General features: G+C 40.2%; 1 protein-coding gene across 3 annotated transcripts in view; it reads left to right on the forward strand.

The window, feature by feature from the left end:
* asic4a (acid-sensing (proton-gated) ion channel family member 4a) overlaps nucleotides 1-26,662 on the forward strand; it is a 171,705-nt gene that overhangs the window by 133,029 nt on the left and 12,014 nt on the right. The gene's annotated exons all lie outside the window — the stretch shown is intronic.

Below are 26,662 nucleotides of genomic sequence, written 5' to 3' on the forward strand. Positions count from 1 at the left end.
TGGCTCGTGGAAACGGCTTTGATAGAAATATTACAGAGGGCCCTCTTGAACAATGATACAAATGCTTTATAAAGTTAAATGTGTAGGTTTTTCATTTGGTTGAGGAGAATAAAGTCAAAAAGAAACTTGGGAGAAACGGAGAGGCTGTGAGCAGAGAGCTGCCCATTTGGCAGACAGACAGCTGCCGTAGCTGCTCCCAGAAGCTTTCTATAGACTCTGTCTTTGACAGCCAGCGATAAGTGGCCATTAAAATCTCATGATCACTTAATACACCTATCATTAGCCATCAACTCTGCATTAACACTGCTAGCCCAGGCTTACGACAGGAAGAGATGCAGTCTTGTCACAATTAAAGACTGAAAATGTATTCCACATACTGTCAGTTTTTGTGGACATTAGTGCTCTGTTAAGTGTTTAATTAGAATAATATTGTAACTTCAGGACTTCCCACAAATAAAAATCCTCCATACTGAATTCACATTCTGTATGCTAAACATAAACTAATCTTTATCAGTCAACATCTGTGAACACAAATCTGTCTGTATGCTCAAGAAAGGACAACTAAACCTTTTAGCACTGATTTGTAACATACTGTGGCTGGTATGAACATTAGGACTAGAGATTGGATTTTTTTATTTCATATCATTGATGTGTTAATGGAATCATTTATGTCATTTGTTACTGCCTTTCAAAACAAGTGCCTGCGATATGACTTCCAAAGATGCATCTTTTAGTTGAAAGTTAGGGAAGGAGTATCTTTGTTGGTAGATGATAAGACACTGTGAAATGTAGATGTCTGCATTTGGACCTCGACCATCAAGAGAAGTTTGGGATGTGTATAAATACGTTGCCTTACTTCTGCCTTTGCTGCTTTAAAGCATTTGAACAAATGAACTGTGCTGTAATTTCTGATAAGGACGGTCTCCTTTGGGGACGGCTCTGTCTGCTTTATGGTGTTTTAATCTCCTTTTCCACCTTTTCACATTTCCTGTCCAGAGAACATCTTGATGACTCTGTTGTTGTCTCATCGGGTACAAGAACTGCATCTCAAACCATCCATACCGCTGCTGTTTAGTCTGAGAACAGTCTCATTTGCCCAGTTTTCACAGTTTTTCAGATGCAGTGGAAAGAGAAAAGCTAATGCACCACAGGAACATTATGGTCCCCAATTTTGTTTCAGGAGCATGTAGTTCCTGGAACTGTTTGCTTCAAAATGGCTATTTACAGGCGTGGACACCAACAGTACTTGTCAGGACATCAGCATTGTTCATTTTTATACCACCGTGCTGGCCAGAGCCACAGCCACAGGCCTTGTGTTTTCAGATTTCTGTCCGTCCGTCTCATTCTCCTGGAAGTGATTCTCAGAAGATCTCAGATTTGGCACAAATGTCCACCTGGACTCAGGGATCACTGGAGTTCTGTGGTCAAAGATCAATATCACTGTGACCTCAAAAAGACACATTTTTGGCCATAACTCAATCATTTCTCCGCTCAATGTGACACAATTTAACATAAACGTCTAACAGGATGAAATGATTAAGTTATAACGTTTACATCCAAATGGTCAAAGGTCAACTTCACTATGACATCATAATCTTCTGCAAAGATTATGGCTATTATTCAACACCATAACTCAGGAACAGAGGAAGAGGAGATCGTGACCATATTTCCCATTTGGTCAGATGCTGAATTGGTGACAGTAATCTTTGGTGCCCACCTTGAAACTGTGGCGATGTATAAATCCTTTGTGCCTGGACAGACACGGATGTAAACTGCAACTCGACTGGTTGGTGGAGACACACGACCGTGAAGCAGTAATTCTAGTCATGAAAATTCCCAGACACTGATCCTAAATTAAATCTGCCTAACCAACTTTTTTCAGTGTATCCAGGCAGTGTAGTTTGATACATGTGCTGAGATTCTGGCATGTGGATGATGTTGTCTGTGTAAATAAATACAGTATTGACTGGGCTGTCCAAACTCTCAGACATTCTGCTGTTCTTATTGCAGATTTGCTAAAGACAACAAACTGTTTCAGTCAGTTAAAACAGCATTTTCTCTCATTTTGCTCTAAAAGAATAAACAAAATGGACAATAGAGTTGGGACCTTGGCCAGTAAATGGAATGTTATCATTAATAGAGTCATTAAAAGAATAGGAAGCTGTATATGTATAAATGGATTTTCTGGTGATTGTTTTTGTAGCCCGAGGCTCTGGTTGCGGATTTGTTTTGTTGGTCTGTTTATTTCCTTCAGTATCATAGCTAAGAGTTGCCCATTTTCTGCATGAATATACTGTTTGAAAAGCACGGCTGCCAAGCCTTTTTAATTAGGACCAAATGTCCAAAACAGGGCATCTTTCATTTTTAACTGTTCCTCTTATTGTGTGAGCAGTTGACATGCAAAATTAGATTGTCTTAGAAACTGCCCATCTAACTCCTGATCCAGCCTCTACCAAGTCTCTTAAAATTTTGCAGTGGTAGCGTTGCTGTAAATAAAATAAATAAATAAATAAATCAAACTGAGGGTTTTGAATTTCCAACCGTTTCTGCCAGTGTTATTATTAAAGTTTGATGTGATAAAATACATTGAGCATCTGCACGTAACTCCCTGCAGTATATTTAGCTTTTTAAAATCTCCACCACAAATTAAAATATGTATTTTAATAAGATGTTATTGAGGATAACATTTTATTTTAATTTGATTAGTCTCATTCTAATTTCTGTTTTATTTTATTTTATTATAATTTTTATAATTTATCTTAATTCATCTAGTCGAATGTCTAGTAGAATATGACTGATAAATGTCTGTAAATTAAGATGAAGGTGAAAAAAAATCTCTAACACAATGGAAATAAAGATGAAGCCAACCCAAAAGAACACGCACCACATACACAGGCAGACAGACAGAACTTTATTACATTTTTTTCCCTGATGGGCATTTTAAACAGATGGATTTAGAGGAACAGCAGGTAAGAGGAAAATCACTTGATGTTGTCTCCCTCTTTATGCTGATTTTTAGGACTAATGCTGTTCTGAGTCAGTGAGTACAGCAATACCTCTCTCCAGATCCAGTCGTCAGGGCTCCTGTTTCTTACATGGAGCCCTCCAGAAAAGTTTGCTGGATCCTCGGCTGAAACCTAAATGGTGGGTGTAAGGTCAAGTGGAAGTCATCATCAAAAGATTTTGAGATCTGTGTTCCTGTCCATCTTCCTCTAGGCGGGTCATTTGTTTTGTGCTGTTAGAACGGTTGAGTTGAGTTTGCTCCAGGCCTACAGTACTAGATACCCTTGTGCATATTATACTGTTACTAATTAGATCTGCAATGAGCTGTGGTTTCTTGTAGAATATGAACACCCTTGTTTCAGTTTTTCCAAATAGAGAAGCTCGCTACAATTTATGTGCGTGTGGGATTTTTCTTGTTCATCTGCTGCCTGAGGGTAGTTGACAGATGTTTGGTTTGCCAACAGTCTTGTCAGACAGCAGGCCAATAAGTACCAGCATTTTTCTGGTGGTCTCTTCCCTCGTTGCAGTTTCACCAAAACGTATATGGAAATGAAGGTTGTCAGTGCTGTGTCCCACAGGATCTTGAACACAATCAGCTGCATCTGAGTCTCTGTGGTTGTCACAGATGTGTTGGACCACGTGCGCCAGGGGTGGCTCTGGCATTTAATGTAGTTTTAGCTAGCTTGTCTTTCCTCTCTCCTTTCATCCCCTACAACTCCCCCACCACCACCACCACCCAGTGCTGAGTGATGTCAGACAGTCAGGGATGCTGGATGCTGAAGGAGAGCGCGACGGCAGCAGGCGGCAGAGATAAGACCCCCTCATACCTCCACAGATTAAACAGCAGGATTAACCTCTCTACTCCACCACTGCCACCATGGTGTCTTTCACCCCCTTATCTATACCCACCTCCCCCCTTTCTCCTCCAACATTTGCCACCATATATTTGTACAGTTGTCATGATGTGGGAAATTGCTTTTTAACCCTGTGTGGCTTTGCTCTGTCCTTGACAACTGAAACATAAGAAAATGGAGCAGGCCCTGCAAGGCCAAAAAAAAAAAAAAACTGAACCTTTTTCTCCAAAATGCTTTCTGGTCTCGTCCCAAACCAGACTTGAAATAGCATGTCTGCAAAAATAAGGAGAAAAGGAACCCCTGCTGAATATCTCACCGATTACTTCAATTTTGGTCATTTCGTCAGTTTTTCTGCTTCCTTTCTTTGCACTTGCCAGATTTAATAACTTGAAGATTCAGTTGCAACATTTGAGTTATTCATGTTCAAAGGAATAAGGGAAGCCAGAAGCACCAATAAATAGACCAACAGATAATGTCCTCAGCTGTGCCACCCTGAAGCAAAACTACGGAAATGATTTGCAGATATTTATTTATTTCGTGCTGGTTTAACGAGTTCACTCAAATGGAATGGTATATACTGCATTTCCATAAATCGTATGACCCAACATTGCCTCAGTTGGTATCCATTCAGAAGTGAATACATTTCAACTGTCTTTGCCCAAGGCTTATTTTGAAATTATATAAAAACTACATTTAAAACATTTTAAATCATTTTGTGATTTTTATATGTATATGTCTATTTTTAAACATTTTTTTAATAAATTTTCCATCTATTCATATTTTCATTTTTGTTTAGAGTAGCCTCTGAGAGCAGGATTGAGTAATCTGTGTGCATTTTACAAAACAAATTAGATTAAATTAGAATTTTCTGCTGTTTGCATGAACAGTTTCTAATAATAATAATAATGCATGATTATTCACAGAAAAAATAATTAATCGTAAACGGAACAACATATGTTAACGTCTTGTCTTTGCACCAATAGCTTTTTGGTTGGCAGGACACAACCGTGAGTCATATCAAATGTTTAATTCTGGCCATCAGACATCAGGCTAAGATGGAGGAAATGTAGATCCCCAGCTCTCCAAACCAGGCAATTAGCATAGCATCCCTCTGCATTAGGTACCTGCGATAAGAGGGCTAGTGACCAAGTGAGCTATGACATTCCATTGATCCAGAAAATTGCTGCAGGGCCAGCCTTGAAATTAGTTTAAATTGCTGAATCAAAAAATGTTATCCTGGATTCTGGCAAGGCCAGCGTAAACCTTGTGCCTCTAATCCCCAGACTCATGTGAAAAGTTGTCAGGGATCGTGTCGCCCACCGCCACGATTGATGGGGGAATTTGGATTCTGTGTGACAGAGAGAGACACATGCAAGCAGCTGGGATTTGACTTGGATGGCACTTATGGCTACCAGGGTCGTGACTTGGTTTCAAATCTTCAGGCTTTGGGAATTTCCAGTCCGACCTACCACTGGCTTTGTGCTTTTCAATTCAATTACACGCCAACTCTTTACTCTGTGACAATGTCGGATCTCAAGCTCTCTTAGATGTGAGTTGAGTAATAAATCTAAGCTTTGATGCACAGTTCAAAGATTGGGGGGAATAATTTACCATCAGTAAGGTGCCTCGTTTTATCCTCTTTGGATACTCTCAAAATAGCTACAAATAGCGGCGTTGGATTTGTAGATTGATGGAAGGAGGGAGCAGGCAGGAATATGTCAACTATAAACACCCTTAATGTGGAATAAGTTCTGGTAAGAGGATCACTGAGGCGAACACAGGAGTGGATTAAAGTCAAATATATTCTGTCATAAGTATAATCGCTAGTCCTTCTAGAAGCAGTGCTTGACCAAAAGAACTAGCCGTAGTTGGAAACTGTAGATCACCGTTGATTTTCTGACAAGAAAATGAACACTGATTTTTAACAGTGATACAAATAGTAGCGTGTCAAACTCAAAGAGAAGTTAGGGAAGTAATTTGAATTTTAAGATGCACACATTGGATGGCACTAAATACTTTTCACACAGTAATGAAACAGACAATAGGCACACTCTGTTTGAGGCGAGTTCTTACAGTGAACTTGTATGGTTGAAGTACAACACCACCCGCCCGCCTCCCCGAACCCAACACCACTCCACTTCTTTCTTATTTTTGTATTTAGTTATTTTATTTATTTATTTTGTACAACTGAAATGTTGTTGGTCTAGTTTCACATTCAAAACTTTTTTTTTTCCTTTTCCCACCACCGAGTTTGAAAAAATGTCACAGAGCAAAGAAAACAGAAGACATTTTATCTGACATTTTGATGGGACAATCGTTGCACAGCCCTGGTTTTTAGGTTTGTTTATCACCTCCCACAATGTCAGCAAATGTAAAACTGGTCTTTTTTTTAGTTGGTCTTTTTTGCCTCATGTGGAAAAAAAAAGTTCAATTCTAAGTGGGTGAAGCTTTAAGTATCGTACATAATCCCTCTTACTTCTGACAGGAATAAGAAACTTGCCCTAAAGACCACTCACTGGATTTTTAAGTTAGTGTGTGAAAATCCAGCAGGATAAGAGAATGCCCTGCTGGATACACCAGGATTAGTATATCTATTGATTCGTGTCATCGTGAGGAACATGCAGTATGTTACAAGCACGTTAGAAGACAGTATCTCTCCACATTAAAATGTGAAGCAAAGGGAACGGGCAAAGGCACTTCAAACAGCTACTTAGCTGCTTTACTGATTTGCTGAATGTGTTTCTTCCCAACAGGTGTGTAGTACTGCTTTCTCATTAGAGCCTTAACATCAAAGCCACAAACAAAAAAATCTCCTTGTATACTAGCAAGGGCTGAGGACTTCTATGTTCAGAGAGAAACTTTCTAAAGCTTCAGAGCACACAATTTGATGCAACTTCAACAGCATGTGGGGTGAAGGAACTGGCATCGCAGTGACCAGTGCTCTGACTGGAGCGGTCGTCTGTGCTTTGTGTGCTTAAAGTCTCCCACTGGCCTGACAGTGTGTTGACTCTGCAGTGTGTTGACACTCTCCTGTATGCCACACCAGCACAGATGCTGAACTGGAGCAAAAATAGCCAACCATGGCATGGTCAATGTCCGGCAAAGCTAAATAATTTCTATCCTTATCCCAGCGTTTCCAACAGCTCAAAATCCTCTTTTTAATGTAAGCGTTATCACAGCAACACCAGCAGATTGTAAAATAAAATCAATAATAAGAATTGTGAGAATGAGTGAAATAAAATCACACACGTAGCTTAATCACAAGAAGAAGCCTGTTCATTATAAACCCCAGAATTTACACACAGCTTGCAGTAGGCAAGCCCAAATGCTAATGTTGATTAATCCACAAAGTTATGATTGACATGCTGCTGCCATTCGAAATGGTCGGAAAAAATACAGTATGAAATCAAACACAGGACAACACTGAGATAAAAAGAGACCAAAATCCAAACACCGGTTAGCTTGCATATGTGTTTAGCAAAAATAAATAAAATAAATAAATATTTCTTATTTATATCCACAAGTGGTAATTAGTGGGTTCTAACCTTTTTGCAGTTAACAAAAGCAAGCAGCTCAATTGGCCAGAATTAAAGCCATGAGCAGAAATGAGAGTGTTTAGGGCTTGATAAAGCCGAGCAAAGTCACTGCAGCTAGTTTAATTTTGTTTAAAGGAATGAGACCAATCCCATGCTTGTGTCATCATCACAATTTATGTTAGAAAAAAATTCTAATTCAACAAAATGTCCATCTAGTAAATAACATCCTGAGATTTATGATGATTGGACAAATTTTGAATGGGTTATGGCCAGTTCCCTTCTATGGCGACCATGTTTTTTGACTGATCTTATGATAGAGTTGTGTATCTCAGTCCTGCACAGCTGTATACCAAATTTGGTGTTGATGGAGTCAAAGTTCAAAAAGTAGATGTCACTTTGCTGTTTTATCATATTATGCAAATCAGCCAAAAATTCAAAATGGTGGACTTTTATACTCCATTTTTTTTTGTTTTGTAGGGCACATTGAGCTGTGTCAGATTTTAAGTCTGTCCTTTCCAAAATTGAGTCTTGGGCCTTAATTACAGCGCCACCAACTGGCTGATTGGACTCATGTTTCCTGGGAAGCATATGCACATCATTTTCAGTTATTGGACCAAGTTTCATGTTTCTAGCTCATTCCAGCTCACAGCAGTTTGAGCCACAGCAGGGCTCTGCTACACAGTAGAACAATAAAAAGTTGTGAACAATGTAGTGAAATGAGAGAAACCCTCCAGTTCAGGTCTGAGATTCACAGACTGAGTCAAGGTGTTTGTCAGACAGAGGATCAGAGCTGCTCCTCAGCGGCTGCACCTGAAACATGTTGGTCCAATAGAGGATGACCCACAAAAGGCTGTTTATCACCAGACTGAGTGAACTGAACGTATCACTGCAAGGTGAAGAAATCCTAGGAGGTTAATAGTCTTAAATGCAAGGTCAGACTGTGGGAGAAGAGATGTGAGCGTGGAAATGTGCGCACTTTAATATTGTACAATACCCACCATCTTAGACAGAAAAAGCTCTTGTTGTGACAATGGTCAAAATGTGTCTCTCTGAGCTCAACGTTAACTCATATTTGAGCAATATTGACAGGACATCTGTTAAACTGACCCAGGTGAGGAACCCTTTCTGTAGGACTGAGAGCAGCAGGCTGCCTACCAGACTGCTGGAACAGATGATGGATGTGTCCTCAGACTCTCTGCTAAAGATTGAAAATAGAGACAAGACACTATCACAGTGTCCAGACCTTAACGAATCCTTATCCTGTGGATCTAACTTCTTGTGTGAAGTGACTTCTTTAGCTTTGACCCAAATCAAAATGTAGCAGAGGAACAGACTCGATGCGGAGAACAGCCTGATTATAGCTGTGGTCACTTCACTGTCAATCTGTGTGTCCTTAAAGGGAGAGGAAGCTAGTTGGTGAATCTTTTTTTTCCCATTGGTGTCTATTGTTTTAGTTTGGAATCAATTATTTCCGTAATTGGTACTTACTCTATTTCTGTTTTGGTGTTGACAAATGGAGCCTTACTGATAGGGGAATAACGACGGTGCCATTGGAAATGACATCTCCATGAGTACCAAATTGACTGGAAATCTGACTAACCTTGAAGCTTTTGAGCCATCTACTTTTTCTGGCTTGAATAGATTTCACCCAATGTCTAAAACAGTCAGGTGGAGCATTACAATACAGCCCTCAGAAGATCAGAGCATGTAGCATGTTGTGTGTTGCATAACATGTGTTATGTATGTCTTGGACATAAATGAGGCTTTGCAGAGAAGCATTCTTCCTGGTAAATATGATACTGGGCCTCCCCTTCATAGCCTAGACTAAACTTGTCCACAGTAATGAACAAAGGATATCTATCGTTGTGATTTGCGCTGTTGTTTCATTGTTCGGGACAGGCCTCACTGGCCAGTCACAATGTGTACCAACTTGCTACAAATAGACTAATTCTGTGTGAAACACTGCGTCATTATGATAGCAATCTGCCAAGGTACAAGCCTGCCTGGCTTTTAAAGGGAAGGGGAGATGGAGCTGTGATTGGTCTATTGCATGTTAAACCCAAAACACTCCCATGATTAATTAAGAGATTAAGCACAACCCTTTTGAACCGTGCGCCTGGTGCAGCGACTGTTTTTGTTGCCATTAAAGTGGCAAATGTGAGATGGACATGCACTTAATGCACTAGAGTCCTAATGTTCTTTTCACAATGTCAAATAATGAACTAAAATCAGTTTCTTGTTTTATGTTTTATGCCAGTTGTGTTTCAACTTAGAAAACCCACTTATCATATATTAAAAAACAAGCATTAAGAATAAAGTTATCAGAATACAGTGACTCAGAGATGAAAACAGATTGTTACATGTGATTTCCATTTGGTTGAACCTGAAGCATTGTACATTGGTCCAGTGCATGTCCCAGTGGAAGGCAAATAAAAGTAAGTAGTCTAGTACACAGCTTTGAGGGAAAGCAACTGAGGACCATGCAAATAGGCAAAATATTTCATTTGAGGGCCAGTCATAATGACAAAAGAGAAAAAGCATACCTTTTAGTTTCATTCAGCAAAGCTGCTCCATCGTTAAATAGTTGCTGTGCCAGGACCTCCTGGGAAATTAAAAACATATTGTGCCACAATTTCCCTGTGACTCAGACGATCCCTGGGGAGAGCACTTTTAAAATTTCTAATAAAGGAGACTTCAAATTACAGAGAGGGGACCTGGCATTAATTAAACTGGGGATTTCAGTAAGGTCAACTTCTCATATTTATCTGTTTATACCCATGGTTTGGTCCTTTGTAAAGACAGTTTGGTGTATTAAGGTCACAGCTCATGGGTAAAACAAACATGTGGGTGTTCACAAGTATGATACAGAGATGATTTATGTGTTACAATAAACTGAAATGATGGTAAGGTGATAAAAGTGTGTGTGTGTGTGTGTGTGGTGGTGGGGGGGGGGGGGGGGGGGGGTATTAACTGTTTTAACTGTGGAAAAAATGTGCTGTTTGCTCTTCTGTTATCAGATTTTTATGTCATCACCTCATTTGTCGGATTAACCTTTTAAGAATGTGTGTAGTGGAAATCTTTTTGGCTGGATTGCAACAGCGGGGCCTGTCCTATAATCTGGAATGTTCCTGACTGACTGACTGACTGATCACATTTCCAACACTGGTCAGCCAAACACCACATCACAGAGATGGAGTTTCTGGCGCTAACATGACTGGACCGTGTATAGTAGATGCCAGCCAAGGTCTTAGGGCTACACCTCTTGCTATGGTCAGTCTACTGAGCTGTTCTGGTTTCCCAGATGCAGGGAAGCAGAGGAGCACTGCCAGTTTGCTGAGCGTCACCTCCATTATGGCAAATAAACTACTTTAATTACACGTATAATTATTACTAAGGGAGGCAAGCAGAGAGAGCAGGAAGGAGGGAGGGAGAGAGAGAAGTCATTGGTAACTGCTTAAGAAACCAGCAGATCTGAACTGCATGTAAACAACAGAAACACCAGCAACTGGAAATGAAGCTATAAGCTTCCTGCAGCAAGGCAATAAAAGCCCTGCTAACAAATAAAGGGTTTCTGCCCTCTGAAACACTAGAGGGCTTTTAATTTGAAATGGTTACAGGAAGTGTTGAGTTTGTATTAACACATAATGCAAAACAGAAAACAAGGCTTCATACCAAAATACCAGTACGACCAATTACACACACAAACAGAGAGAATTCAAAAGAATTCAAAAGATCTGCCTCTAGTACAAGTCTGCCTGAAAGAAAAGTTTTACGTTCTGCAGTTGAGGTAAATAAAGGCCTCAGTCACTTTTTGAGGAAAAACATTTAAAACAATTGGGGATCCCAGACAGAGGCTGTGTGCTGTGTGAGAGAAAAAATAAGAAAGATATCCTGTCACGTCTAACCTTCTCTCTGAGTGATCGTGTTGTACGTAAATATGGCTGACTGTATATATGAGCACAGTGAGTAGAAGAGAATAGGACGTGATGATGTCAGTTGTTTACAGCGGTTCCACAACAGTTTTCAACTATGTCCTCAATTTCGTACATTGACCATATGAGATCCAGCCATATATGAGGTTTTGACCTTGTGTTTTTTTTAACAAGGCTTCTCTTGCCCAAAAAATACCTGCAGCAGTTTGAACCTACTATTATTTGTGCTGTACTAATCTTCAAATCATTCACCAACTACCTGCAGTTTCACAGGAGTAGATGCACCAGTAATTTCCTGTCTTTCCACTACAGACTGCTGTGAAAGAAAAACTAAATAAATCATGTATAAATCAATGTATAAAAATGTTGAGCAGGCCCAGTTGATTCAGATTTTGTATCAAGATGGCAAGAGGAAAAGATCAAAGTGAGTTTGAAAGGGGGTTCATTGTTGGGGCATGGATGGCAGGAGCTTCAGTCACAAAGGCTGCTCAACTGACCAGTATTTCAGCAGGAACAGTGACTACAGTGACGTCTGCATTTACATCTATAGGAAAGACGTCAGTAAATTAGGGAAAGTCTGGTTGACAGCACACATTTGATGACTGATGACGAGCAATGTCAACTCAATGTCAGTGCAAAATGTGATCAGACTGGCAGCAAGAGCAGTCTGTCGACAGTTACATAGAGAGGGATATTATAGTAGGGCTGCCATGCATAAAGCCCTCATTACAAAGATGAATGCACATTTGAGAGTTCACTGGTGCAGAAACCATAGGCACTGGTCTACAGAGATGTGGAAAAAAGTGACATGGTCAGATGAGTCATCCTTTACCATGTTCTCTGCAAATAGGTGAGTGTATGTGTGGCAAACACCAAGAGAACAGTAGAGGCCTCAATGCTTGACCCCCACTGTGAGTCCGAATGGATCATTACAAATGGTTTTGGTGACGCACTTTCCTCTTGCTCCACTGTCACGTCAACATCCCTTTTGACTAAAGCCCAATTATTTTTAAAAATCAAAACGCTCATGGTGTTTCCTTCCATTAAACACTGTACTTGAAGACACTGCAAAGTCAAAATCTCCAACTGACTGCGAGCGCAAATAAATGACCCCCACCTAGCTTATCATTTTCATTCCTCGGTGAATCTTTTTTACATTGAAACTTAATGTCAGAGCACCGATAATGGAATTCGCAAAACCCCAGATTAAATTCAGTCACATTTTAAAGCTGCGCTGATCAATATTTTTATGTTAACAATGGAAAAAATGATTATGTGTAATGTGAAAGGGGTCATTTGTCATGACTGACCCGCTGAGTATTGTCACACAGCTCTGCAGTTCCCCTCAGCTCTAGAGAGCATTTCAGTTTGTTTTGGTTTACTTTAATGTTTTGGTTCATTTTCACCACTCTCATCAACCTTGTTTCCAGGCACAGCAGGTAGCTGGTTTCAGTGGAAAAGCTCTGATAAACCCACTTTACTCTACCTGTGCAGCACCAAGCAACAAACAAAGTAAGCTGGTGATCATAGTGGGGCACTTAGCAGCCAACGAGCCAGATATTGTTCTGCCATGATAACGCTGCTGTCACCTTGGTGTGTGTGTGTTGTCTTTTTCATTTTCCCCTGGATAAAAAATATGTGCTGGCAATATTCACAACACAAGGATTTAGTCTTTGTTTTATATCACAATTACAACTAGTGATCCCAATCAGTAATTTCCTGCGTTACATGTTCCCCCATAGTAACACAGTGTTGGCCCCACTCCAGGTTTTATTGAGTCCGGTTTTATCTAAAACCCCCTGCATCATTTATTTTACATTATTTGGTTGACTAAATAATTGATTAAAAAATGAATCAAAACATTTGGTTTCCATCTGCTTCAATGTTTAGGGTTATTTGGTTTAAAATACTTAGATAAAACAGATACTGTATGTATTAACAGATTCACCTGGCTTTACCAGTTTTAAACAATAAGTAGACACAAAACAATTTAGAATCTGCATCACTGCACTCAGTAGAAGGGCAAGAGAAAAAGGACGTGGCTACATGTTATGGTGCAAACCATGGTTGCATGACTTTAATTACATTGTCTGTTTGGCAGAGCAGTGGCACATCAATCTTATCTGCTCAGCTGCATGCAACAATCCCAAACCTCAACAGAAACCTCTCAGCTCACACATGACCCACAGAAGTACTGCAGATATTATGCTGGTTTGCTTGAGTTTGATGTACCAAAGTGAAAACGTTTTATATTTAATCGCTTTTGAACCTCATCTTCCGTCTCAGTCTATGAATTTATCAAAGATGTGAAATATTAGACGAGTTGAAAATGATGACCGTCGACCTTACTGAGAGTACAATTTTGAAAATCAATCTCATTAAAGTTTAGATCAGAGACTTATATTATTTACTTTTATAGATTCAGATTTATAAGGAAAAATAAGGCATGATCAAACACCATTCATCCACATGTGGAGCTTAATACCATAATACCATAATACTAATAATAATAAGTACTGTTTTTATCAGTATTTTTGATACACTTGCAACACTATTTTACACATCAACGCAAAATAATGCATTTGCAATTTTTTTATCAATCATCTTGACAATTAACAATGTTTCCTGCTTTGCTGTGAGCCTAGCTGTGTTTATTTTATTTAGTATAACAGATTGGGCCTTAATGATGTTTGATCAAGCTTAATTGAAGATAAGGCCAACTTTATCTCCAGCTCAACAAACAGCAGGGTAGAGCCAAGTAGGAGTGATGGATGGCCCCTCCTAGCTTCTCTTGTTGTTTGTTTCATCCCTCGCTGTGTTTAAAAATGACCCTTCAAAACGGTACCAAGGGTGGAAACTAACGTTCTCGGCTGTGCTGAAGGAGGACATGCTTGCTTGGGTAATCCTTTACCATGGCTTTTACACGGGGCTTTCTTGGCACCAAGGCAACCTTTCAAACATCAATATCGGTACCCCCTTTGGCCAGGTTCAGCTGATGGCTTTCCATCCCTGTACGAGGGCTCGCTGGCAGAGATGGAAGCACCGTGGGAATACACTGACATTGATTTCTTCATCCCAATGCACACACTGATGTATTGACTGCCATGCCGATCAGTTTGAGACATTCTGTTTGCCACTGTTTGGTGGAGCTGAAAGACAGTGAACAGAATTTTATCAGACTAAGCCACCGAGTCAAAGACCATATTCATTTCATTTCACCGCAGCACTGTGTTCTTCTTTTTCTGGTGTTCTTCTTTCAGGAAAAAAAAAATCTACTTTGGTTGTTTCTGTCAGTGAAATGTTGCCGGAGTCAGTTTAGAAAAGCAGTCTTGACTTACTGTTCAAGCCGTGTTGACAGCCAATGTGATTATGCTGAGGGGTGTCTTGAGTGCAAACAGTAAGGTCTGCTCCTCTAAGGTGCACTTACTGTCATTCACTTGCAGTCACTTGCTCATGTTTAAAATGTCTAGGAAGGGTAAAGACATGCATAGAGTGCTTTGTGTACAGTCTGGTGAGCCCGTCCTCTTCTGTCACAGTGAAAAGCCTGTAAAGCCTGGGACTTTGAAATCATAATTAAGTCATCTCAATGGCGGCATCGCTTGCTAATGATTAAGCCACGCACAGCACAGAATTCATAGGCTGCAGGATGTGAAGACATGTGACAGCGGTATATTTTGCAGCTTGTTGTCGCAGCGCGGCTAAAATAAACACGCTCTGTTTGTGACATCTGTCAAAGTGAATTATAGATCTCAAGAAGAGTTGCAGAAGTCACTATTCCTCTCCTTGGTTTACAGCTTTGTTTTTTTTTGTCATAATAAATCATGCGTTTTTAGTGGCTGGCTGGAATCGGACTTATGCAACATGTGCTCTAGAGGCAGAAAACAAGAGGAAAACACACAGCAGCTGCTTCCCCACCTTCAGGTAATGGAGCCGTGTGTGTGTGTGTGTGTGTGTGTGTGTGTGTGAGATGTGTTGGGAATGGGGGTGGAGGATGTAAATGACCTTGTTGCAAGAGAAATATTCATGCATACTTGATGATCTAATATCAAAGTGCAAAAGATAAATTAATTGTATGTCTTCACTCCTGCCCCTAAATCTATTGAAGCCTTGAAATTCAAATACTTTAACTATTTAAAATGCACTCATTCCCAGAGGTGATGGATATGTAAAGTGTTTGCATTATATCAGCTCTCGTCTACCTGCTGAAGTGCTCGTCAGAGGAAGCATTCTGCTTGGCTTTGTGTCTGTTAAATGCAATGAAATTGCTCTGAGTTGTGTCAATGGAACTCAGTCACAAACTGAGCAGCTCGGATCAAGGTCAAAGTCGAGGCTACCACCTCTGAAATTGATTTGACACAGATCCATCCACATGGAGCAAATGTGTGTTTGAAAAATGCATGCCTTCTGATATTTTCGTATTATAAATGTTGAAGCACTGGTCACAAGTGATACGGAAGGGAAAATAAATATATTCATCTCCTTACTTAGAAGAAGTACAGTATAAATACCTCCACCTGACAAATACAATTATTTATGTTTAGATTGACAAAAAGGACTCATCTGTTGTCTTATGGATGAAAAAAATCAATCAGCTTATAGTTTTCAGTGTTTGCAAAAAAGAAAAACAGATTTGCTTTTCTCCTGTTTCTGCAAACATTAAAATGTAAAGTGAACAGTGACAGAAAATCACTTTATAAATGAATGTAGTAGTTACTGTACATATCAGGCCTTTAATGATAACTCTTTGATGTACAGTTCATAGACGCAATGTTTCCTTTTAACCCTCTCACATCAGGTTATATGTTCTTTATTCATTGATAAAGACAAGCTAGCTAACATGTCACATCCAGTAACTTATTAATAAAGTAATGATCATAGTAAAATCTGCCACATTCATAATAAAAACAAGACTAGGAGTCTACAGTCACATTCTGTGAGGCTGTAAGTCTCACTATAGAGAAAACTGAACTGTTAAATGAATAAAATTTGGTTTCCAATGTTTTTGTTTTCGTTTTTTTTTGTTTTTTTTTTTATATCTTAAAGTAAATCAATGGCCAGATTGTGATGTCAGTCTTTGGCTGCCTAAATCTGAGGGGTTTATCTTGTAGACATGAAAGTGTATGGTTTCAGCCAAAAGGTCATGTTCAGTCACAAGTGGGATTTTATGATATAGTATCGAATCTAGCGTTGGGTGAGCAAAGATGTGATGTAGAAATACAGTCTTTATGTTGCTGAATATTTATACAGTGGGTGTTTATAATATGTCGTTGTACTGCAGCAGTTGTAGCAGTTGAGTCGTCATCAGTGTTTCAGTCAGTGTTTACCACTGTTACCATTTGGTGTAAATTGTTTTCATGTTAATATTTGCTAATTAGCACAAAGCACTGATGAGGCTAATGGGAATATCATTATTTTTGAAGGTATTTAGTCACTGAGTGCTGGAGAATTATCAACAGCATTAGGATTCATCCTCTGGGGATCTTGAATGTCTGTATAAAAATTTCTTTGCCAATTCATAGTTCCTGAGATATTTTAGTCTGGGCCAACCCAGAGACATACATGGACAATGGTTTCATGATTTGTTCTATTAAATATGGTATTTACATGCATTGAGTGATTTGGACTACGGTGTCACAGTGTCACATGAGAGTTGTTAAGGTCACATGACAGTCATGTGAGAATAAAGCCCTGTGACCACCCTATGTGTCACTGAATGTAGCATTTCTGTTGGTCTTTGTCTCTGTTGTAATTTTGACAGCGAGTAATGTGTGTCCGTAATGGGCCGCATAATGGTGACAACCGATCTCGACCTCAGACCTCGGCTTCGTTGAGTGTACAATGGCACAGACGCACTCTGAGGCTTTGGCTGTAAATAACAACAAACAGCTTCAGTGTGAGTAAACTCCAAGGAGATCAAATGCACATTGACAGTCAGGGCTGTAACCACAGGAAGCCTTCCAATATTTTGAGGCCCTTTCACAAGCAGGTTCTTTAACTGACAGTCAGAGCCCCGGCAACAGGCCTGGGATTGTCACGACTGTGGGATATACAGAGCCCAACATCAACTCTTTCTAATCCACACTGAGCTCTGTCTCTGATGCAGGATATCAAAAGTGCCTGTTATGTTCATAGAAAATTAAAATTAAAAAGTGAGGCAACTATGTCATCAACTTCTGAAGGTCTCTGGAATAGGTGCAATAACCTTGTTAGTAAGGTGTGAAATTGATCTTTTGAAAAATGTTTTATGAAACCTGGAAATTGAACAGAATGCATATATGGCAACTATAAAAGGATCGACAGATTATTATAGAAAATGTGAAACATAAAAAAAATTGACTGCAGGCTTGTCCTTGAAGTTTGGGAGCTTCAGATGCTTCCTGGAAGGCGTCCTGTGGTCTCATGATCCCCATTTGGCAGAACTGGATTCCACATGCCAAACATCTGGGCAGGTGGCATACAGCCACTCAGCTAATAGCAGGCCAGATATCTGGCCTGTCTTTGATGTGCAGACAGGGATTACTGTGGTCCTCTGCTCTCACTCATAACAACCTGGTATTAAAGGGGCATCAAATCATCTATAATCTTTATCGACCTCCATTGGTGAACAGTAGGTGTTGCAACAATAGTGATAGATGAGCCTTGGGCACAGAGAGAGAGAGAGAGAGAGAGAGAGGGAGACAAGTAAACTAACCACTGAGAGAGAAATTTCTGGTGAAGAAGTGATAAATAGTGGAATAATTATAGTACAGAGTAATATTAGCGCTTTGTTTGCAAGGGTGTTTAGTCTTCATAAATGAAATGGGATGCCGGTCGCTCATTTGTAAGACAATGCAGGGGCGTGTGTGTGTGTGTATGTGTGTGCATGTGTGTGTGTGTGCGTATGTTTGTGTGAGTGGGTGGTTGAATGGGCTTGTGGGGTTTTTGTTCCAGAATAGAATAAGCACCTGAAAGTGAGTTTATAATGCCAGAAATGTCACCACCTCAAATGTCATTAATTCGCTGAAATTAATCACCGACTCTATCAGTCCCCTGCAGAAACACTCTGCAGAAATATGGTCATTTCGTCCTGTAAAAATGTTTCTTATGGTGACTTTGATCAGAGTCAGTCAAGGTCAGTGGTCCAGGGTTTTCAATTGTTGTTCGATCTTCCAGACCTTTGTTGCATTGCTGCATTATCTCCCTTTTTAATAGTGCAGCCAGTTGAGAGGATTGTGATTAGAGGCCAAATCAAACTGGGTGTGTTTAGGTGAGCAGTTTAAACCTCTGTGTCTGCCAGACTTCCTTAGGCTCTGGCTTTAGATCCAGCTTAGTCTAATGGACTGTGAGATCTGCTTTTGACTCACAGCAAGCTCTTTCGCATGAGCAAAAACACTAATCAGACTTGTTTACTTGGGTGATTTATGTAGCATGAAAAACACAAATCCCCATGCTCATAAATGTTACACGCTTGAGAGGCAAATATTGTTTCACTGGTGCACTCACCAAAAGGAGAAGTTTTGGATAAATGAGTCAGTAAGTTGGTAAGTAAGTGCACTTATTGCACCATCTTGTGAATGAAGCAAGTGTTGCATGTCATTTGGAGTCCCAGGAGAAAAAAAAACATTTATTTATTATTATCTCATGCACCAGACACATTTTTTAAGCTACTTGCAATTGCAAACATTTGTATTTGTAGATACATGTGCTCAGTTATGAATAACTTGTCACAAAATGACAAGCGGTAGCAGTTGATATTTATTTGCATCTGTATCACTCCTATCCCTGAAGGGACACCATATTTTATATTGATTTTTCATGTCAAGAGATAGTAGATCCTGCTCTTCGTCTCTGGAAGTTCCATCAACCCCAACATGTGGCTTCAATCCAACAGATATCATTTCCCCAGAGTTCCCTGGAAAAGAAAAACAACAAAGCAGGTGTCTTGGTTATGATGAATACTAAAGAAAAGGTTGGCCAGGGAACTGTGACGGCGTTTCTTCAGTGGCAGTTGGGTGGGAGTGTTTGTGTTTTGGAGTGGGTGCCAGAGTCTGAGGGAAGCAGAGAGCGGTATGAGATTGAGAGCTTAGGAAATGAAATCCTGTGTTAATGACAGAGGTACCTTAATTAAACCTGAATATCTAAATGACTGCAGAAAAACAAAGTCGACAGTTAGACAAATGCCTAAGGCGGGACTGTCTGCTGGTGCAGTGCCCAGGGCAGGTTTCTCCTCGGCTATATCAGTGTCTACCATACAGAATGACTGATCAGACCTGTCGGCAAAATAAGGTGAAGTGGAAAAGTAAAGCACATTGGCTCATGTATATCAGGCAATAGGCTCCTTGGCTATTCTGTCAGCAGCTTTATACCCTATATTCAGCATGACTGTACTGTACACCCCTCCCCTGAGCCATGACCTCAAGCTCTGTAGTGGAATAAATGGTCTGAAATTGTTCCTTAACCACCATTGGCCAAAAATAACCATGGCTTAACCAGAGGCACTATAAGGGTTTTCTGGGTTTTCTGAATGATTCACACAACCCAGAGTTTGATAGGACCCCTTGAACATGCCAACGATATTTTAAAGTTTCTAGAGTGGTAAAGCTACTCTGACATGAAAATCATCCACCAAGTTGACTCAATTTGGCAGTAGAGAAATAGATAATGGCAGCTGTTGCCTCCATGGAGCACGATTAATAGGCTATGTTCTGTTCGACTCTCAAGGTCAAGAATTACCTCGCTTTTTGGTCAGACCCAGGCACAAGCTTCAGCTGCTCGAAATGATTCATCTCAATTACACATAAAGACTGATTGGGGACCTGTCTCACTGTGGTAATACAAATGAATTATCCCCCTTATGACAGTATTTCTAATCATGTATTAAAAAAAATAAATAAAAAACGTAATTTTTATGGGCCCACGGCCGTGCTGTTAGCTCACACCGTACTCAAACACAGACAATGCTGAGTGTAGTGGACTATTCTATTTGTGTGCTGCTGCATTGTGCTGGAGAGTCTGTCCATTTTCAACCTCTTTTTCAAGAGCATCTCTCACTGATCCATTAGCTGAGTATGCTTGGATATGCAGGGAATAGCAGCATGGGAGGAAAAAGGGACAGAGAAAAAAAAACAGGAATACTAACATTTGAAGAGAGAGAGGTTTGCTGAGTGCACTGTTCTGACTTTGGTGCTCCACTTATTTCTGATGCTCTGCTGGAGGAAACCAGAAAGAGGGCAGCAAGGGGAGAGAGGAGATGAGTCAGAACTCCTACACTAATGACTGAAGAGAGCCCTGCAGGTTTACATCTAAGCTCATCATTTTAAGGTATGGTACTTAGTCAAATAGGAGCGCAAAACATGAAGACATAATACTTAAAATGGTCAAGTAAGTTCATCACCTTGTAGTATAAATGCAGCTCACACTTTAATGATGAGAGCAGGGTTGTAATCAGAAAAGGTAGTATTTTCTTCTCTTGTTATTAATCAGAAAGTCTGCTGGGAACGCTCATTATATCCGGCATTCATTTACATCTCTCGTGACAATTGCGGGAAATCGCACTTATTTAGTAAACATGTTTTTCCACCCAACAGCAGAGTGAGACAAACCGTGACACCCCGCTGATTACACAGTATTCACCTCACTTGAATGACTGTATTAAACCTAAATTGAGATCTTGGCACTCAGTTGTGTAATGAAGGTTGGAATTGATACACAATAACTGTAGTGTGTTGAATGGAAATCCAGAGCAGCCTCCCCGGTGCCGCGTTCAGGGGCTGACACTGAGATGGTGGTTAATGGTGCAAAACTTGTGTGCCTCACATTCCAGTCTGCATGTCTGAGCTTCTTCCTCTGTGTAGTCAGACTGTTTGTTATTCTCTCATTATATCTGAAAGGGGGGTTAGCGAGGTTATGATATTAGCCAGATTTGTATTTACTCCCCACTGTATGTGTGCAGAGATTTCAAAGCGCTGACCGGCTATAAAGTAATGTGCCTGACATTTGATTGAAGATTATTTATGAATTATGCAGCTTAACTGTGATGCACGAGAAGATGAAAGATTTAGCAACAAGTTCTTATCACTTTGTGTCAGTTTTTCACACACGTTTGCCACATTAACCACATCACGATCATTTTTCTTTCCTAATCTCGGGGCTGAACAATGCTCAGAATCTCTGCAGCCTTGCTTTTAGCCTCGTTCATGACTTCTGAAGATTCCTGAAGGTTTTGTCCCAGTAGAGGGAGGATTTTTAAAGGGTTTTGTGTGTGTGTATGTGTGTATGTGTGTGTGTGTGTGTGTGTGTGTGTGTGTGTTTGTGTGTGTGTGTGTGTGTGTGTGTGTATGTGTGTTTTAAAGGAATTTTATGTGTGGGTTTCAGATAAATAAAGAAAATACATGGAGGTGCCACATGTCCAGTGCAATGCATGAACACACATTCTATCTTAACGAAGTATATGGGATGCAGTAAAATGTGTTACCAGACTTTGTGCTTGCACTTAAAGGCTATGTTCACCCTGTAAATTTAGTTTTCTTTTTTTTTAAGGCTCATTCCTCACATTCTTTGTTTTTCTCTGCTCAGAAGGAACCCCAAGATTAAGACATCACATCCTTTTTGTGTCTACCTTCTAATCCCTGTTGGCAGCAACTGTTTTGACTGTACTGAGGTGTCTCCTTGAGTACTTTTCAAGTCAGCTATGTGGCTTTCTTTTCATTGTTATGTCTGTGTCTTGTCCTCCAGTGCAGTTTTGGGGCAAAAATGATGACACTGTCTCAGATGCATTATGGAAGATTTATGAATTGTCATGGCTGTGCTGATTTATTTATTTGTTTGGTTGTTTAACAGGAACATTTCAGCATCAAAATACAATCCGCATATGTCACCTATATAAAAACTACTTCTGAAACAACTTTGTGTTGCTTTTTGCTGTTTGACCATTTGAAAACATTAGTGTGAGGGAAGACAAATGTGAAGTGGGACACCCTCAGCTGCAGTGTGAATGTGTCTTTATAGCAGGAAAGCAAGGACTGTCTTCTATCATACTGCTCCCTCAAGCTCATGGCTTGTGTTGAAATACCATAATGGCCATTTTTCTACCCTGTGTGTGTGTGTGTGTGTGTGTGTCATAGTACGTTTTCTTAAGAAAAAAAAAAAAAATCTGCTAATGAGATCAGACAATTTTCTCACAGATTTATACAAGCAGGAAGAAGGAAGGAGTCTCTTGAAACGAGACAGCACTAGAATTAACAAGACCTTGGATTCTGGAAAATGATTGAAACCAAATGAATCGTTGATGATCGGATCCCTACGTTCTCTGTCTATGTCTAGTTTTAAGAAATTGATCATAGACTAACTGAGTGAGGGAGATATTTGTGCAGTGTGGTGCTCTGACTGGCAGCCCTGTGGCATATATCATCAATCCCGAAAAAACACTCAGAAATATGTAAATATTCAGTTTATGTCACATTGTGATCTGAGTCTTTCTGCTCGGAGATTGTAATGAAGCCATTAAATCAAGGAACATTCTGTCTCAACCTTAAACCTGTATGAGCCAGCCTTAATGGTTTTCAACTGCCAATCAGTGCTCTGGCATATTCTACCTCCCGCAGTAAATGAATTCAAATCCTCCTTCCTCATACTCAGAAAGCAACCCGATGACACGCAGCCTGCCTAGGAATGGATGTCCTCCGGAGAAGCACTGAAGTGATTCCTGCAGGTTATTTAAAGGGAAAAGTGCCATGAGACTGTCAGATCAGAGTCATAAAGAGGCTGTTTAAGGGTTTACCCCCACCAGGGCTTATGAATTACATGGTAAGGTGTTGGTCTCTTCATGCATTTAGCATTTAGCACTTAGGAAGAGAAAACACTGGCAAAAACACATAATGAACTGACATACCGATGTAGATGAAGGCTTCATCTTAATGCACTTGTACATTTATTGTAAACTCTAGTCAAGTTGAGCCACCTTCATTTATGTAGCCTTGTCTTTGAGGGCTTTAGTGTGTGAACACCCTCTCTCCTTCAGAAGAAAAACAGCATCTCTCCTCCATCTGTGTAACCATCCAGCAGATGTTATACAGAGTAGACAGAAGCAGCTGTAGTAGGGCTGGATAAACAAGTACAAGGGTACCGTAGTAAAATAGGGACCCTCATTCTTCCTTCTGCCTTTGCATTACGTGTGTATCCTGTTAAGTGCCCATCATCTACAGTGCACACAGCAGACATGGCAGCTTCATTATATTTTGCCCAGAGGCCCAGAAACCAACCACTACTCTTATTCTGAAATATTGTCCTTCTCTCAGCTGAATCAATAAAGGTGTTAGAACTGCATTTGGACACGGGGTGCCTCTGTAAGACAGAGAATGCGGAGGAAGTAAAAATGCAGGACTTACCTCTAACTATCATGGACAGATTTTCTGGAGTCTTGTTGCTCTGAGCGCACCAGCTAGTCACTAACTGTGTCAGGTAGCAGACACCGGGTTTGTGGAGTGTTTTTGTCACTGATAACAGCTGCCTGGTGCAACCAAGAATAATTCAATGAGAGTGGTGGGACTGAGCCAAAAGAGTTCAGTTGTGGGCCATAAAAGCAAAACAGGAGGTCTTCTTCAGAGAGAAACACTTTGACATGTCACGGCAGAAAAAAACAGTGGTGTAAATGATAAAATGATTGATGGCTGTATTCAATTTAGCTGCACTGGTTTCAGGGTCCTGCGACCAAGTGACTCCTGTCACATACAAGCAGTGGTGTGATTCATTGTTGATATAGAAATGTTAGAAATGCCGCTAAAGGCCCTTCTTGTGTTTTAGAGGTGCATACTATTACCAAGCAAATTAGCATTTAATCAAGCTAATCACTACGTAATGAATCTGGGCATATGGAGCCCCTGAGGTTTTGGGGCCTCAGGCAGTTTCTTTGCTTGGCTGGAAGTTCAGCTTTGAGTAGTAGACTCACAATAAAGATATTAACATCTAGTAAATACAATACATACATAACACAGCATATATAATATCAGAACATACTATATAATATTATGTTCTGATATTAAATTAATATCAAGTGTAATAAATTAGAGGGTTAGCGGAGCCAATGTTTTGATCGATCTTCCACACACAGTGATATCATTGTAGAGCTCCAAGTGACAATAAAGTGCACAATGCTGCGTTAAGTGCCACATGAATTAGCTCCAGTATACAACTTGACACACTCAGGGGAGTACATTACTTCTTTTCATTTAGCCTGTAACTACCATGCTGCTGCTCTGTTTCAGCTTGTCAACAGCAGTGTCAAATCCCCACATGGGATTTGCCCAAGTCAGTCCTGTTACCTTTGCTAAATTTGGTGCAAGATGTAACAGGGGAAAAATGCTCCATCAATCACGCTGCAGATGCAGAGAGTGAGGACTGGGTTGGGATTCAGAGGCTGAGAAATAAACCAGTGGAAACTCTGCCAGCAACCATTTCCTGGGTGAGATGATGGGAAAACTTCCCCGTACTCTCTGGGGACATTATTTGTGAACACACGGATGTCCTCCAGAGCCCAAAGTTTTAGAGCGGAACCCTTTCACTTGGTCGGGGTGTTTTGAGCGTTTCTAAAGTGAAATCCTCTTTTGCCTCTGTTGCCTGCTCCATCAGATAAAGTCTGCCTGCCGAGGCTTAAGTGTGTCAATGAACGGGGAGGGGAGGATCAATGATAAGTGCAGCTTACCTTCTCAACTGCTCCGCACCAGCCAAATAGAGATTAAACCATTTCAACCTAATAGCACATGTCAGTCAAAAGTCACACTTGAATACTTGTTCTCTCCTCTTCCCTCTCCGCTGCCCCCACTCTGCCACCTCTCTTTTTCTAATTACACTGGCTGGAAATGTGCAGCAATTTACAAAAAAAAAAAAAAAAAAAAAATTCAAAGTGGTGATCACAACTAAGGGAACAAATTTTTACCATGAAGACCCCTTTGTACCTCATCAGAACCTGAGCTGCGATCTGTAATTGTGTCAGCCATTTCTCTGAATCCTCAACTAAGACTCGCTTTGAAGGCTGCCGTTTGTAAGGCATTCAAAAACCCATACACACACACTCACTACAAACATGCACGCACACACTCCCAGATCAAAGGCTTCAGGGGTCTAAAAATACGTAAAATACAGCTGTCTGTCTAAACAGCAGCTTTTGTGAACAGTGCTCATTTCTTGCTCTAATCACTGTTGTGGACATGGCAAAATTGCCCACTGTTCCAGGGAATTACTTTACTGAACCCCACAACCGTAGCTTTGATTTGCTGTTCAGCCATTTCAGATGTGAATACACCCTGTGGTCTGTAAATGAGAGCTTGTGTTGTTCCACCAGTGTCCCTTATTTAGACATCACAGTGCTCATTAGGAGGATCAAGCTGATATCAAAGTCAGGAGACAGACGTTGATGTTTTAGAGAACGCTGGGACCAACACAGTGTCTCTTTAATGATATGTCTGCTGTCTGCTCTCTATTCAGCTCTGTTGTCATTTCTCCAACATCTTGTCTGTTGACCTCAGCTTTAATGCCTTCGTCAATGTCCTCTTTTATTTGATGTTTGGGCAAAATGAATCCAATAGATTACTTTTTTTTTATTTTTACTATAGTTATTCAAGGGATCAGATGGAGCAGCATCATGACTCTGATCCTGTGTGTCAAACAAAAGACTAACCCTTGTAACTTCAGCTGGGATTGCTGGTGTGTATACTTTCCTAAATCCAATAAAAAGCAGAACAGAGCTGATAATGTAGCCTGGACTCTATCTAACTCTATCTGTGGCCCCACATACTAATATGGTTAAGTAATGATGCAGTATAGTCCTTGATAGTAGCATTACAGAAACTGTAGCTATTGTAGGTACAAAGCTAGTTAGGTTGACATGCTCCTTCTTCAAGAAGATAAATTTAATCTGTTCCCTTCATGGCTGTTTATCTTTTGGGAAAGGCTAAAAAAATACACCACCTGCAATTCTCTTTAAATGCTTAGTATGGCTCCTGACAGAGCTGCCATGACTGGTTACAGTTCCCTGGTCACCAGTGGAAAGGTTTAGCAAAGGTTCATTTAAATATTTCAAAATAAGCATCTTGGCAAGTTCACCCGTGTTTTGGATTTTGGTGGTGGGACTACAGTTACCACGTGGATCACATATTGTTCCTTTAAAACTGAGAGGAGACAACAGATAAATAAGTTGTAAGATGGATTTTTTTTTTCTGCTGTGCAGCAGTTTAGATGGGAGGCATAAACAAAGAAATGATGCGTCCGCCACAGAGACAGCTCCTCTGTAATAGTTCATTTAAAGCAGCCTCTCTCTTATTGTCTTCTGTTTTCTTTTGAGGCAAGATTAAAGAATCTCTGA

The sequence above is a fragment of the Trachinotus anak genome, unplaced genomic scaffold (genome assembly GCF_046630095.1).
Source record: "Trachinotus anak isolate AG129_WGS33_773 ecotype Australia unplaced genomic scaffold, CSIRO_AGI_Tana_v1 ptg000001l, whole genome shotgun sequence".
Classification (NCBI taxonomy): Eukaryota; Metazoa; Chordata; class Actinopteri; order Carangiformes; family Carangidae; genus Trachinotus; species Trachinotus anak.